This window comes from Tamandua tetradactyla, chromosome 14, assembly GCF_023851605.1.
Source record: "Tamandua tetradactyla isolate mTamTet1 chromosome 14, mTamTet1.pri, whole genome shotgun sequence".
In the NCBI taxonomy this organism is placed as follows: Eukaryota; Metazoa; Chordata; class Mammalia; order Pilosa; family Myrmecophagidae; genus Tamandua; species Tamandua tetradactyla.
This window is the reverse complement of record NC_135340.1, coordinates 74,890,946-74,903,439: the sequence shown is the minus strand read 5'-3', so window position 1 is coordinate 74,903,439 and position 12,494 is coordinate 74,890,946. Positions and strand designations below refer to the sequence as shown.

Genomic DNA, 12,494 nt, shown 5'->3' with positions numbered 1-12,494 from the left:
TGAGGAGGTTCCCTTCTATTCCTATTTTTCTAAATGTTTTTTTATCATTATTATTATTATTATTAATTAAAGAAAAAAAGAAATTAACACAACATTTAGAAATCATTCCATTCTACATATGCAATCAGTAACTCTTAACATCATCACATAGATGCATGATCATCATTTCTTAGTACATTTGCATCGATTTAGGAAAAGAACTAGCAAAACAACAGAAAAAGATATAGAATGTTAATATAGAGAAAAAATAAAAATAATAATAATAGTAAAAAAAAAAGACACAAACAAACAGACAAACAAACAAAAAAAACCTATAGCTCAGATGCAACTTCATTCAGTGTTTTAACATGATTACTTTACAATTAGGTATTATTGTGCTGTCCATTTTTGAGTTTTTGTATCTAGTCCTGTTGCACAGTCTGTATCCCTTCAGCTCCAATTACCCATTATCTTACCCTGTTTCTAACTCCTGCTGGTCTCTGTTACCAATGACATATTCCAAGTTTATTCACGAATGTCGGTTCACATCAGTGGGACCATACAGTATTTGTCCTTTAGTTTTTGGCTAGACTCACTCAGCATAATGTTCTCTAGGTCCATCCATGTTATTACATGCTTCATAAATTCATTCTGTCTTAAAGCTGCATAATATTCCATTGTATGTATATACCACAGTTTGTTAGCCACTCATCTGTTGATGGACATTTTGGCTGTTTCCATCTCTTTGCAATTGTAAATAACACAGCTATAAACATTAGTGTGCAATGTCCGTTTGTGTCTTTGCCCTTAAGTCCTTTGAGTAGATACCGAGCAATGGTATTGCTGGGTCGTATGGCAATTCTATATTCAGTTTTTTGGGGAACCGCCAAGCTGCCTTCCACAGTGGTTGCACCATTTGACATTCCCACCAACAGTGGATAAGTGTGCCTCTTTCTCCGCATCCTCTCCAGCACTTGTCATTTTCTGTTTTGTTGATAATGGCCATTCTGGTGGTTGTGAGATGATATCTCATTGTGGTTTTGATTTGCATTTCTCTAATGGCCAGGGACATTGAGCATCTCTTCATGTGCCTTTTGGCCATTTGTATTTCCTCTTCTGAGAGGTGTCTGTTCAAGTCTTTTTCCCATTTTGTAATTGGGTTGGCTGTCTTTTTGTTGTTGAGTTGAACAATCTCTTTATAAATTCTGGATACTAGACCTTTATCTGATATGTCGTTTCCAAATATTGTCTCCCATTGTGTAGGCTGTCTTTCTACTTTCTTGATGAAGTTCTTTGATGCACAAAAGTGTTTAATTTTGAGGAGCTCCCATTTATTTATTTATTTCTTCAGTGCTCTTGCTTTAGGTTTAAGGTCCATAAAACCACCTCCAATTGTAAGTTTCATAAGATATCTCCCTACATTTTCCTCTAACTGTTTTATGGTCTTAGACCTAATGTTTAGATCTTTGATCCATTTTGAGTTAACTTTTGTATAGGGTGTGAGATACGGGTCTTCTTTCATTCTTTTGCATATGGATATCCAGTTCTCTAGGCACCATTTATTGAAGAGACTGTTCTGTCCCAGGTGAGTTGGCTTGACTGCCTTATCAAAGATCAAATGTCCATAGATGAGAGGGTCTATATCTGAGCACTCTATTCGATTCCACTGGTCGATATATCTATCTTTATGCCAATACCATGCTGTTTTGACCACTGTAGCTTCATAATATGCCATAAAGTCCGGTAGCGTGAGACCTCCAGCTTCGTTTTTTTTCCTCAAGATACTTTTAGCAATTCGGGGCACCCTGCCCTTCCAGATAAATTTGCTTATTGGTTTTTCTATTTCTGAAAAATAAGTTGTTGGGATTTTGATTGGTATTGCGTTGAATCTGTAAATCAATTTAGGTAGGATTGACATCTTAATTATATTTAGTCTTCCAATCCATGAACACGGTATGCCCTTCCATCTATTTAGGTCTTCTGTGATTTCTTTTAACAGTTTTTTGTAGTTTTCTTTGTATAGGTTTTTTGTCTTCTTAGTTAAATTTATTCCTAGGTATTTTATTCTTTTAGTTGCAATTGTAAATGGGATTTGTTTCTTGATTTCCCCCTCAGTTTGTTCATTACTAGTGTATAGAAATGCTACAGATTTTTGAATGTTGATCTTGTAACCTGCTACTTTGCTGTACTCATTTATTAGCTCTAGTAGTTTCGTTGTGGGTTTTTCTGAGTTTTCGATGTATAATATCATATCGTCAGCAAACAGTGATAGTTTTACTTCTTCCTTTCCAATTTTGATGCTTTGTATTTCTTTTTCTTGTCTAATTGCTCTGGCTAGAACCTCCAGCATGATGTTGAATAATAGTGGTGATAATGGACATCCTTGTCTTGTTCCTGATGTTAGGGGGAAAGTCTTCAATTTTTCCCCATTGAGGATGATATTACGTGTGGGTTTTTCATATATTCCCTCTATCATTTTAAGGAAGTTCCCTTGTATTCCTATCTTTTGAAGTGTTTTCAACAGGAAAGGATGTTGAATCTTGTCAAATGCCTTCTCTGCATCAATTGAGATGATCATGTGATTTTTCTGCTTTGATTTGTTGATATGGTGTATTACATTAATTGATTTTCTTATGTTGAACCATCCTTGCATACCTGGGATGAATCCTACTTGGTCATGATGCATAATTCTTTTAATGTGTTGTTGGATTCGATTTGCTAGAATTTTGTTGAGGATTTTTGCATCTATATTCATTAGAGAGATTGGTCTGTAGTTTTCTTTTTTTTGTAATATCTTTGCCTGGTTTTGGTATGAAGGTGATGTTGGCTTCATAGAATGAATTAGGTAGCTTTCCCTCCACTTCGATTTTTTTGAAGAGTTTGAGGAGAGTTGGTACTAATCCTTTCTGGAATGTTTGATAGAATTCACATGTGAAGCCGTCTGGTCCTGGACTTTTCTTTTTGGGAAGCTTTTGAATGACTAATTCAATTTCTTTACTTGTGATTGGTTTGTTGAGGTCATCTATTTCTTCTTGAGTCAAAGTTGGTTGTTCATGTCTTTCCAGGAACCCGTCCATTTCATCTAAATTGTTGTATTTATTAGCATAAAGTTGTTCATAGTATCCTGTTATTACCTCCTTTATTTCTGTGAGGTCAGTGGTTATGTCTCCTCTTCCATTTCTGATCTTATTTATTTACATCCTCTCTCTTCTTCTTTTTGTCAATCTTGCTAAGGGCCCATCAATCTTGTTGATTTTCTCATAGAACCAACTTCTGGTCTTATTGATTTTCTCTATTGTTTTCATGTTTTCAATTTCATTTATTTCTGCTCTAATCTTTGTTATTTCTCTCCTTTTGCTTGCTTTGGGGTTAGTTTGCTGTTCTTTCTTCAGTTCTTCCAAGTGGACAGTTAATTCCCGAATTTTTGCCTGCCTCCTCTTCTTCTCTGATATAGGCATTTAGGGCAATAAATTTCCCTCTTAGCACTGCCTTTGCTGCATCCCATAGGTTTTGATATGTTGTGTTTTCATTTGCATTCGCCTCGAGGTATTTACTAATTTCTATTGCAATTTCTTCCTTGACCCACTCGTTGTTTAAGAGCATGTTGTTGAGCCTCCAGGTATTTGTGAATTTTCTGGCACTCCGTCTATTATTGATTTCCAACTTCATTCCTTTATGATCCGAGAAAGTGTTGTGTATAATTTCAATCTTTTTAAATTTGTTAAGACTTGCTTTGTGACCCAGCATATGGTCTATCTTTGAGAATGATCCATGAGCACTTGAGAAAAAGGTGTATCCTGCTGTTGTGGGATGTAATGTCCTATAAATATCTGTTAAGTCCAGCTCATTTATAGTAATATTCAGATTCTCTATTTCTTTATTGATCCTCTGTCTAGATGTTCTTTCCATTGATGAGAGTGGGGAATTGAAGTCTCCAACTATTATGGTATATGTGTCTATTTCCCTTTTCAGTGTTTGCAGTGTATTCCTCACGTATTTTGGGGCATTCTGGTTCGGTGCATACATATTTATGATTGTTATGTCTTCTTGTTTAACTGTTCCTTTTATTAGTAGATAGTGTCCTTCTTTGTCTCTTTTTACTGTTTTACATTTGAAGTCTAATTTGTTGGATATTAGTATAGCTACTCCTGCTCTTTTCTGGTTGTTATTTGCATGAAATATCTTTTCCCAACCTTTTACTTTCAACCTATGTTTATCTTTGGGTCTAAGATGTGTTTCCTGTAGACAGCATATGGAAGGATCCTGTTTTTTAATCCATTCTGCCAGTCTGTGTCTTTTGATTGGGAAATTCAGTCCATTAACATTTAGTGTTATTACTGTTTGGATAATATTTTCCTCTAACATTTTGCCTTTTGTATTATATATATCATATCTGATTTTCCTTCTTTCTACACTCTTCTCCATACCTCTCTTCTGTCTTTTTGTATCTGACTCTAGTGCTCCCTTTAGTATTTCTTGCAGAGCTGGTCTCTTGGTCACAAATTCTCTCAGTGACTTTTTGTCTGAGAATGTTTTAATTTCTCCCTCATTTTTGAAGGACAATTTTGCTGGATATAGAAGTCTTGGTTGGCAGTTTTTCTCTTTTAGTAATTTAAATATATCATCCCACTGTCTTCTGGCTTCCATGGTTTCTGCTGAGAAATCTACACATAGTCTTATTGGGTTTCCCTTGTATGTGATAGATTGCTTTTCTCTTGCTGCTCTGAAGATCCTCTCTTTCTCTTTGACCTCTGACATTCTAACTAGTAAGTGTCTTGGAGAACGCCTATTTGGGTCTATTCTCTTTGGGGTGCGCTGCACTTCTTGGATCTGTAATTTTAGGTCTTTCATAAGAGTTGGGAAATTTTCAGTGATAATTTCTTCCATTAGTTTTTCTCCTCCTTTTCCCTTCTCTTCTCCTTCTGCGACACCCACAACACGTATATTTGTGCGCTTCATATTGTCATTCAGTTCCCTGATTCCCTGTTCAAATTTTTCCATTCTTTTCTCTATAGTTTCTGTTTCTTTTTGGAATTCAGATGTTCCATCCTCCAATTCACTAATTCTAGCTTCTGTCTCTTTAAATCTACCATTGTAGGTATCCATTGTTTTTTCCAGCTTTTCTACTTTGTCCTTCACTCCCATAAGTACTGTGATTTGTTTTTTCAATTTTTCTATTTCTTCTTTTTGTTCAGCCCATGTCTTCTTCATGTCCTCCCTCAATTTATTGATTTGGTTTTTGAAGAGGTTTTCCATTTCTGTTCGTATATTCAGCATTAGTTGTCTCAGCTCCTGTATCTCATTTGAACTATTGGTTTGTTCCTTTGACTGGGCCATATTTTCAATTTTTGAGCGTGATCCGTTATCTTCTGCTGGCGTCTGGGCATTTAATCAGATTTCCCTGGGTGTGAGACCCAGCAGGCTGAAAGATTTTTCTGTGAAATCTCTGGGCTCTGTTTTTCTTATCCTGCCCAGTAGGTGGCACTCGTGGTGCTCATCTGTCTGTGGGTCCCACCAGTAAAAGATGCTGCGGCTTCTTTAACTTTGGAAAACTCTCGCTGTGGGGGGGGTCGTCAGCCGAGGCGGCTTGGGGGAGTGCCAACCCGAATCTCCCAGCCAGCCCGGGGATCCGCGCGCGGGGAGGGTCGCCGGCCTCCGCGGCTTGGGGGACCGCCTGTCCAAATTTCCCAGCCGGCCCGGGGCGCTAAGCGTGGTGGGGGGGCCCCGACCTCCGCGGCTTGGGGGAGTACCTGTCCAAATTTCCCAGCCAGCCCGGGGCGTGAAGCATGGCGGGGGGGCGCCAGCCGCCGTGGCTTGGGGTAGTGCCTATCCGTTCCCAGCCGGACCGGGAAGCCACGTGTTTGGACGGGACCCCGGTCGCCGTTCTCCGCGGCTTGGGGATCTCCAATCCAATTCTCCCAGCTGGTTTGGGAGGCCGCGCATTGTGGGGGAGGCGCCAGCCGCCGCGGCTTGAGGGGACCGCCTGTCCAATTCTCCCAGCCGGTCCAGGAAGGAGGGAGGGAGGGACTTCGGCCGCCTGCCGCCCCAGGCCAGGGAAGCCCGTGCTCCTCAGCGATCTCACCGGAGCGGGTTCTCCCAGCCAGTTAGCCGTTCCAGAATGGGGTATGCTGTCTTCTTGGTCTCTGTCGTGGCTCCGGGAGCTGTTCTGTATCGTTTCTATTTCCCTAGTAGCTGTTCTGGAGGAGGAACTAAGACCCGCGCGTCTTAATAAGCCGCCATCTTCTCCGGAAGTCCTAAATGTTTTTAATGGGAAAGTGCCAGAAGAACAGGCTCAGCCCAGTTAAAATAAGGCTTAAGAGTCACCCCCAGAGAACTTCTTTTGTTGGTCAGATGTGGCCCTTTCTCTAAGCCAACGTCAACATGTGAACTCACTGTTGCCCCGACTACATGGGACAGGACTCCCAGGTGTGTAAATCTCCCTGGCAATGTGGGACAGAACTCCTGGGATGAGCTGGGAAATGGCATCAAGGGATTGAGAAAGCCTTTTTGACCAAAAGGGGGAAGAGGAAAATGAGACAAAATAAAGTTTCAGAGGCTGAGAAATTTCAAACAGAGTCAAGAGGTTATTCTTATGCATTATACAGATATCCCTTTTTAGTTTATGGTATATTGGAGTGGTTGGAAGGAAGTACCTGAAACTGTTGTGCTGTGTTCCAGTGTTCTTAAAAACAATTGTATAAGGTATAACTTAAGTAATAATAATACAGATGTAACTTCTACAGTGTGACTGGGATTATGATGTGTCTGATGTGCCTTTTATCCAGGTTAGAGACAGATGAGTAAAAAATACATGGATTAAAAAAATAAATAATAGAGGGGACAAAGGGTAAAATAAATTGGGTAGATGGAAATACTAGTGGACAATGAGAGCGAGGGGCAAGGGGTATGTCTGAGTTTTTTCATTTTTCTTTTTATTTTGTTTTCTGAGTGATGCAAATGCTCTAAAAAATGATCATGCTGATGAATACACAACTATGTGCTGATATTGTGAACCACTGATTGTACATCATGTATAGACAGCATGTGTGTGAAGATTCATCAATAAAAATTTAATAAAAGAAAAAAGATAGGGTGCTGGAATTTTTTACTGTATCAATAGGGATGTTCATTTTTTCCCCTCATTTGTTTTGTTGATATGATGTACTACACTAATTGGCTTTATGCTGAACCAACCTTACATACCTGGGATAAAACTCATCTGATCATGGTGTAATTTTTTTTAATGTAGTGTTAGATTCGGTTTGCTTATATTTTATAAGGATTTTTACATGTATATTTATAAGAGAAATTGGTTGTATCTTTATCTGGCTTCGGTATGTTGGCTCCATAGAATGAGTTAGGCAACTTCTGACCTCTTCAATTTTTTCAAAGAGCTTGAGCAGGAGTGGTATTAATTCTTCTTGGAATGTTTGGTAGAATTCACCTGTGAAGCCATCTGGTCCTGGGCTTTTCTTTGTTGGGAGGTTTATGATGACTGATTCACTCTCTCTGCTTGTAACTGGTTTGTCAAGGTCTCTAAAGAATCAGTGTAGGCTGTTTGCTTCCAGGAATTTGTCTGTTTCATGAAGGTTGTCTAATTTTCTGGCATTCATTTGTTCAAAGTATGCACTTACGATCCTTTTTATTTCTGTGGGATCAGTAGTAATGCCCCCCCTTTCATTTCTGATTTTTTTTTTACTTAAATCTTCTCTCCTTTTCCCTTCGTCAGTCTAGGTAAGGTTTTGTTCATTTACTGATCTTTTCAAAGAACTTTTGGTTTTCTTAATTCTATTGTTTATTTGTTCTCAATTTCATTTATATCTGATCTAATCTCTGTTATGTCTTTCTTTTTCTTGGCTTTGGAATTAGTTTGCTTTCTTTACCTAATTCCTCCAGGTGTACAGTTAGGCATTTTATTTTAGCCCTTCTTTTTTGATAAAAGCATTTAGGGCATATATTTCCCACTTGGTACTTTTCAAAAGTACCAAGCAAAGTGAGTCTTTTGTAAACAGCATATAGTGGATCACACTTTTTTATACATTCTACCAACCTCTGTCATTTGATTGGAGGAGTTTAATCCATTGAGATTCAACATTATTACTGTGAAGGTAGTATTTACTTCAGTAATTTTGTCCTTTGGTTTTATACGTCACACCTTTTTTTTTTTTTATTTTTTATTTTTTTGGTCTCTTTTCCTTTATTCCAACCTGCTTTTCTGGATAGTTAATATCTTTTGTGATATATCTGACTGATCCCTTTCTCATTTGTTTTTATGTATTTTAAAAATACTTTCTTTTTGGTTACCTTGGGGTTCATATTATACAACTATTATCTATAAACTATTGATTCGAAAAGATTCTAACTTAGCTTCAACAACATATGTGATCTATGTTTCCATATCCTTCGGTTTCCTCTTTTTATGTTGTTTCTGTCCCACTTTACCACTTTATATTCTGTTATCAGGAAATATGCCTTTTTCTTGACTAATTCTTACATTGATTAAAGAATAGAGTTGTATATTGAGGATACCATACCACTTGGTTTTACATTTACCTTTTTAGTTACTCTTAATGATGTTCTTTATTTCTTTATACTACTCCAAACCACTCTCTCCCATCTTTTCTTTTCAACTGCAGTACTACTCCCTATAGTATTTCTTATAGGGAAGTTCTCTTGTTAAACGAACTCCTTTAGTTTCTATTTATCTGTAAATATTTTAAACAATCCCTCATATTTGAAGGGCAGTTTTGCCAGACAGAATTTGTAGCTGGCAGTTTTTCTCTTTCAATATCTTAAAATATACACCACTGCCTTCGTGCCTCCATGGTTTCTGATGAGAAACTGGCAATCTTACTGAGAATCTCTTCTAAGTTGCTTAATCGCTTTTCTTTTGCTGCTTTCAGAACTCTATCTTTGGGATCTGACATACTGATTAGTATATATCTCAGAGTAGGTCTATTAGGATTTTTAAAAATTTATTTATTAATTAAAAAAATAAGAAACAAACAAAATAAAACATACATAATCAATAATTCACAATATCATCACCTAGTTGCATATTCATCATTTCTTAGAACATTTGCATTAATTCAGAAAAAGAAACAAAGACAACAGAAAAAGAAATGAAATGAACACAGGAAAGAAAAAAAAAAGAAAGATTATACCTACCATACCCCTTACCCCTTGCATTCACTGATCATTAGCATTTCAAACTAAATTTATTTTAACATTTGTTTCCCCTATTATTTATTTTTATTCCATATGTTCTACTTGTCTGTTGACAAGGTAGATAAAAGGAGCATCAGACACAAGGTTTTCACAATCACACAGTAACATTGTTACAGCTGTATCATTATTCAATCATCCTCAAGAAACATGGCTACTGGAACACAGCTCTACATTTTCAGACAGTTTCCTCCAGCCTCTCCATTACATCTTGAATAACAAGATGATATCTACTTGATGCATAAGAATAACCTCCAGGATAACCTCTCAACTCTGTTTGGAATCTCTCAGCCTTTGTCTCATTTTCCTCTTCCCTCTTCTGGTCGAGAAGGTTTTCTCAATCCCTTGATGCTAAGTCTCAGCTCATTCTATGGTTTTTCTCAATCCTTTGATGCTGAGTCTCGCTCATTCCAAGATCTCTGTCCCACGTTGCCAGGAAGGTCCACACCCCTGGGAGTCGTGTCCCACGTAGAGAGGGGTAGAGTGGTGAGACTGTGTTGGCTGGAGAGAGGCCACATCTGAGCAACAAAAAAGGCTCTCTTGGGGGTGACTCTTAGGCCTAATTTTAAGTAGGCTTGACCTATCCTTTGTGGGGTTAAGTTTCATATGAACAAACTCCAAGACTGGGGGCTCTGCCTATAATCTATTAGGATTTTATTCTTTTCAGAACTCTATCTTTGGCATCTGTCATACTGATTAGTATATACCTCAGAGTAGGTCTACTAGGATTTTATTCTGTTTGGATACACTGAGTTTCTTGGACATTTACATATATATCTTTTAAGATTAGGAAGTTTCCAGCCATTACTTATTCACAAAGTGTCAATTTCTCTACTCTTCTCCTTCTGGGATACCCATGACATCTATGTTTGTGCACTTCATGCTGTCATTCAAATCCCAAAACACTGCTCAATTTTTTCTATTTTTTCCTCTATCTATCTTCTCTGGTTTGCTAGCTGCTGGAATGCAACACACCAGAAACGGATTGGCTTTTAATAAAAGGGGATTTATTTTGTTAGTTCTTCAGAGGAAAGGCAGCTAACTTTCCATTGAGGTTCTTTCTCACGTGGGAAGGCACAGGATGGTCTCTGCCGGCCTTCTCTCCAGGCCCCTGGGTTTCAACAACTTTCCCCAGGGTGACTTCTTCCTGCATCTCCAAAGGCCTGCGCTGAGCTGCGAGTGCTGAGATGAGGAATGCCGAGCTGCTTAGGCTGTGCTATGTTGCAGTCTCTCATTTAAGCATTAGCCAATTAAGTCAAACGTCATTCATTGCAGCAGGCATGCCTCCTAACCGACTGCAGATGTAAATCAGCAACAGATGAAGTTCACGTACCACTGGCTCATGTCTGTAGCAACAAAACTAGGTATGCTCACCTGGCCAAGTTGACAACTGAATCTAACTACCACATACACCTTAAACTAAAAAGGATATCTATATAATGCATAAGAATAACATTTCTGTTTGAAATCACTCAGCCACTGAAACTTTATTTTGTCTCATTCCTCGCTTCCCTCTTTCAGTCAAGAAGTTTTTTTCAATTCCTTGATGCCAGGTCCCAACTCATCCTGGGATTTCTCTCCAACGTTGCCAGGGAGATTTATACTTGAGAGTCATGTCCCACGTAGCGGAAGAGGGCAGTGTGCTTACTTGCTGTGTCGGCTAAGAGAAAAGCCACATCTGAGCAACAAAAGAGGTTCTCTGGGGGTGACTTCTAGGCCTAATTTTAAATAGGCTTAGCCTATCTTAAGGCTCTTTTTTGATGTTTGGTTTAAGTTATTCTAGACTTTTACAATAGCCCATGTTTAACAGTTCAGATTTTCTCAGGTCTTCTTCATCTGATTCTTGCCCTGGATATGAGGTATAATTTTAAAAACTGTACTTCCTGTGAAACTGTTTTACCTCCAAGAGAGAGCTTCCTTTCCTCTATTCCTTTTCTCCAGGAATCTTGATCTGTTCTGTTTTTTTTTGTGTGTAGACTTTTCTCCCTGCTCCTATGATTTGTTTAAATTTTCTCCTCTAAATCTCCCCTTCCCCACCCTTCTTTTGTCTGTGAGGTTTTTCTGCCTCCAGTTTCTTCCATGTTGGGGTATCCTGCTCCAGGAAGCCAGATGGAGTCAATCCAGAAAGATGAGTCACTTCAGTAAAACCCATTTTGCCTTCCAGTAGTCCAGCCAATTGATACTGGACTGAGCGAGACCATAACAGTTCTTACCAGCCTTTCTATCCTGGCTTCTCTTTTTTTACCTCCTAGAAGACCTTATGCATGGAGCACTCCTTGGCAGCTTGTGTTCCAACCTGGGTCTCTGCAGACTTAGGCCCTTATACCTGGATATGAGTGAAATTCTAACTTGCTGCAGTGAGGCGCTCTATAGCTCTGTCCACAAGGGAATGGACCAGGGCCATGCTGCCTCTGTGTGACTCCCAAGCTGTGTAAGACCAAGCGAGGCAAATGGGAATGAGAACTGACCAGCGATCCAGTATGAAATCTCCAACCTGAGATTCTGCTATTTCTTCGAATTAGGTTTATGAGGCTTTCTTGAGGTTCTACCATCTTTCAGGGTTCAAAGCAGGTAGGATTTGTCCTTTTATTTGCTGAATCTCTGGGGAGGCTTTTTCAGAGAATACCTTCTGTAAACATATTGGTGACATCATTCTCCCCACAAATATCTTTAATTAAGATATCTTAAGAGGTCCAGATTATAAACTTAACTTCCTATTGGAAACTTCAGATTCAATATGTCCAAAACCTAAATCATTAACCTCTTTCCCAAACCTCTTCTAATACTTTCCAACTTAGTGAATGACATCACTATATATATAAAAACCCAAGTTAGAAATCTAGAAGCCATGTTAAGTATTACTTAGGCATGTTCTATCATCTTTATGCCAAATTCAAGTGCCTTTTCTTCAGGAATTCATCAACTTTGAGCTCTTATACTATAATAATGTCTTAAGGAATTCATTCCTTCCCACCGAAAATCTATTTTCCACACAAATGAGAGGGTGGTTTTTGTAACCATAATCTGATTAAATCACTCCACAAACATAAATACAATCAGGACATTCCCTCTTCAATGGTTCCAGAGTTAAAATTTTTTGGCAGAGCAGTTTTATTTCTTACTGCTGCCTGACCATCACCTGTAAGCTCTAGAAACAGCAATTTACTTGGAGTCCCTGTTTTTATGCTGTTTGTTAGCTCTTCACAATGCTGTATTCTCTGTAAAAGCATCATTCCCAATTCCAAAACCTACTTAGAAGCCACACATACTATAAAACTTCTTAGAAACCT

The 12,494-nt window shown here is 38.4% G+C and overlaps 1 protein-coding gene across 17 annotated transcripts in view; it reads right to left on the bottom strand.

Moving 5' to 3' along the window:
* The window catches only part of RNF111 (ring finger protein 111), a 210,216-nt gene that overhangs the window by 10,112 nt on the left and 187,610 nt on the right, over window positions 1-12,494 (bottom strand). The window lies entirely within an intron of this gene.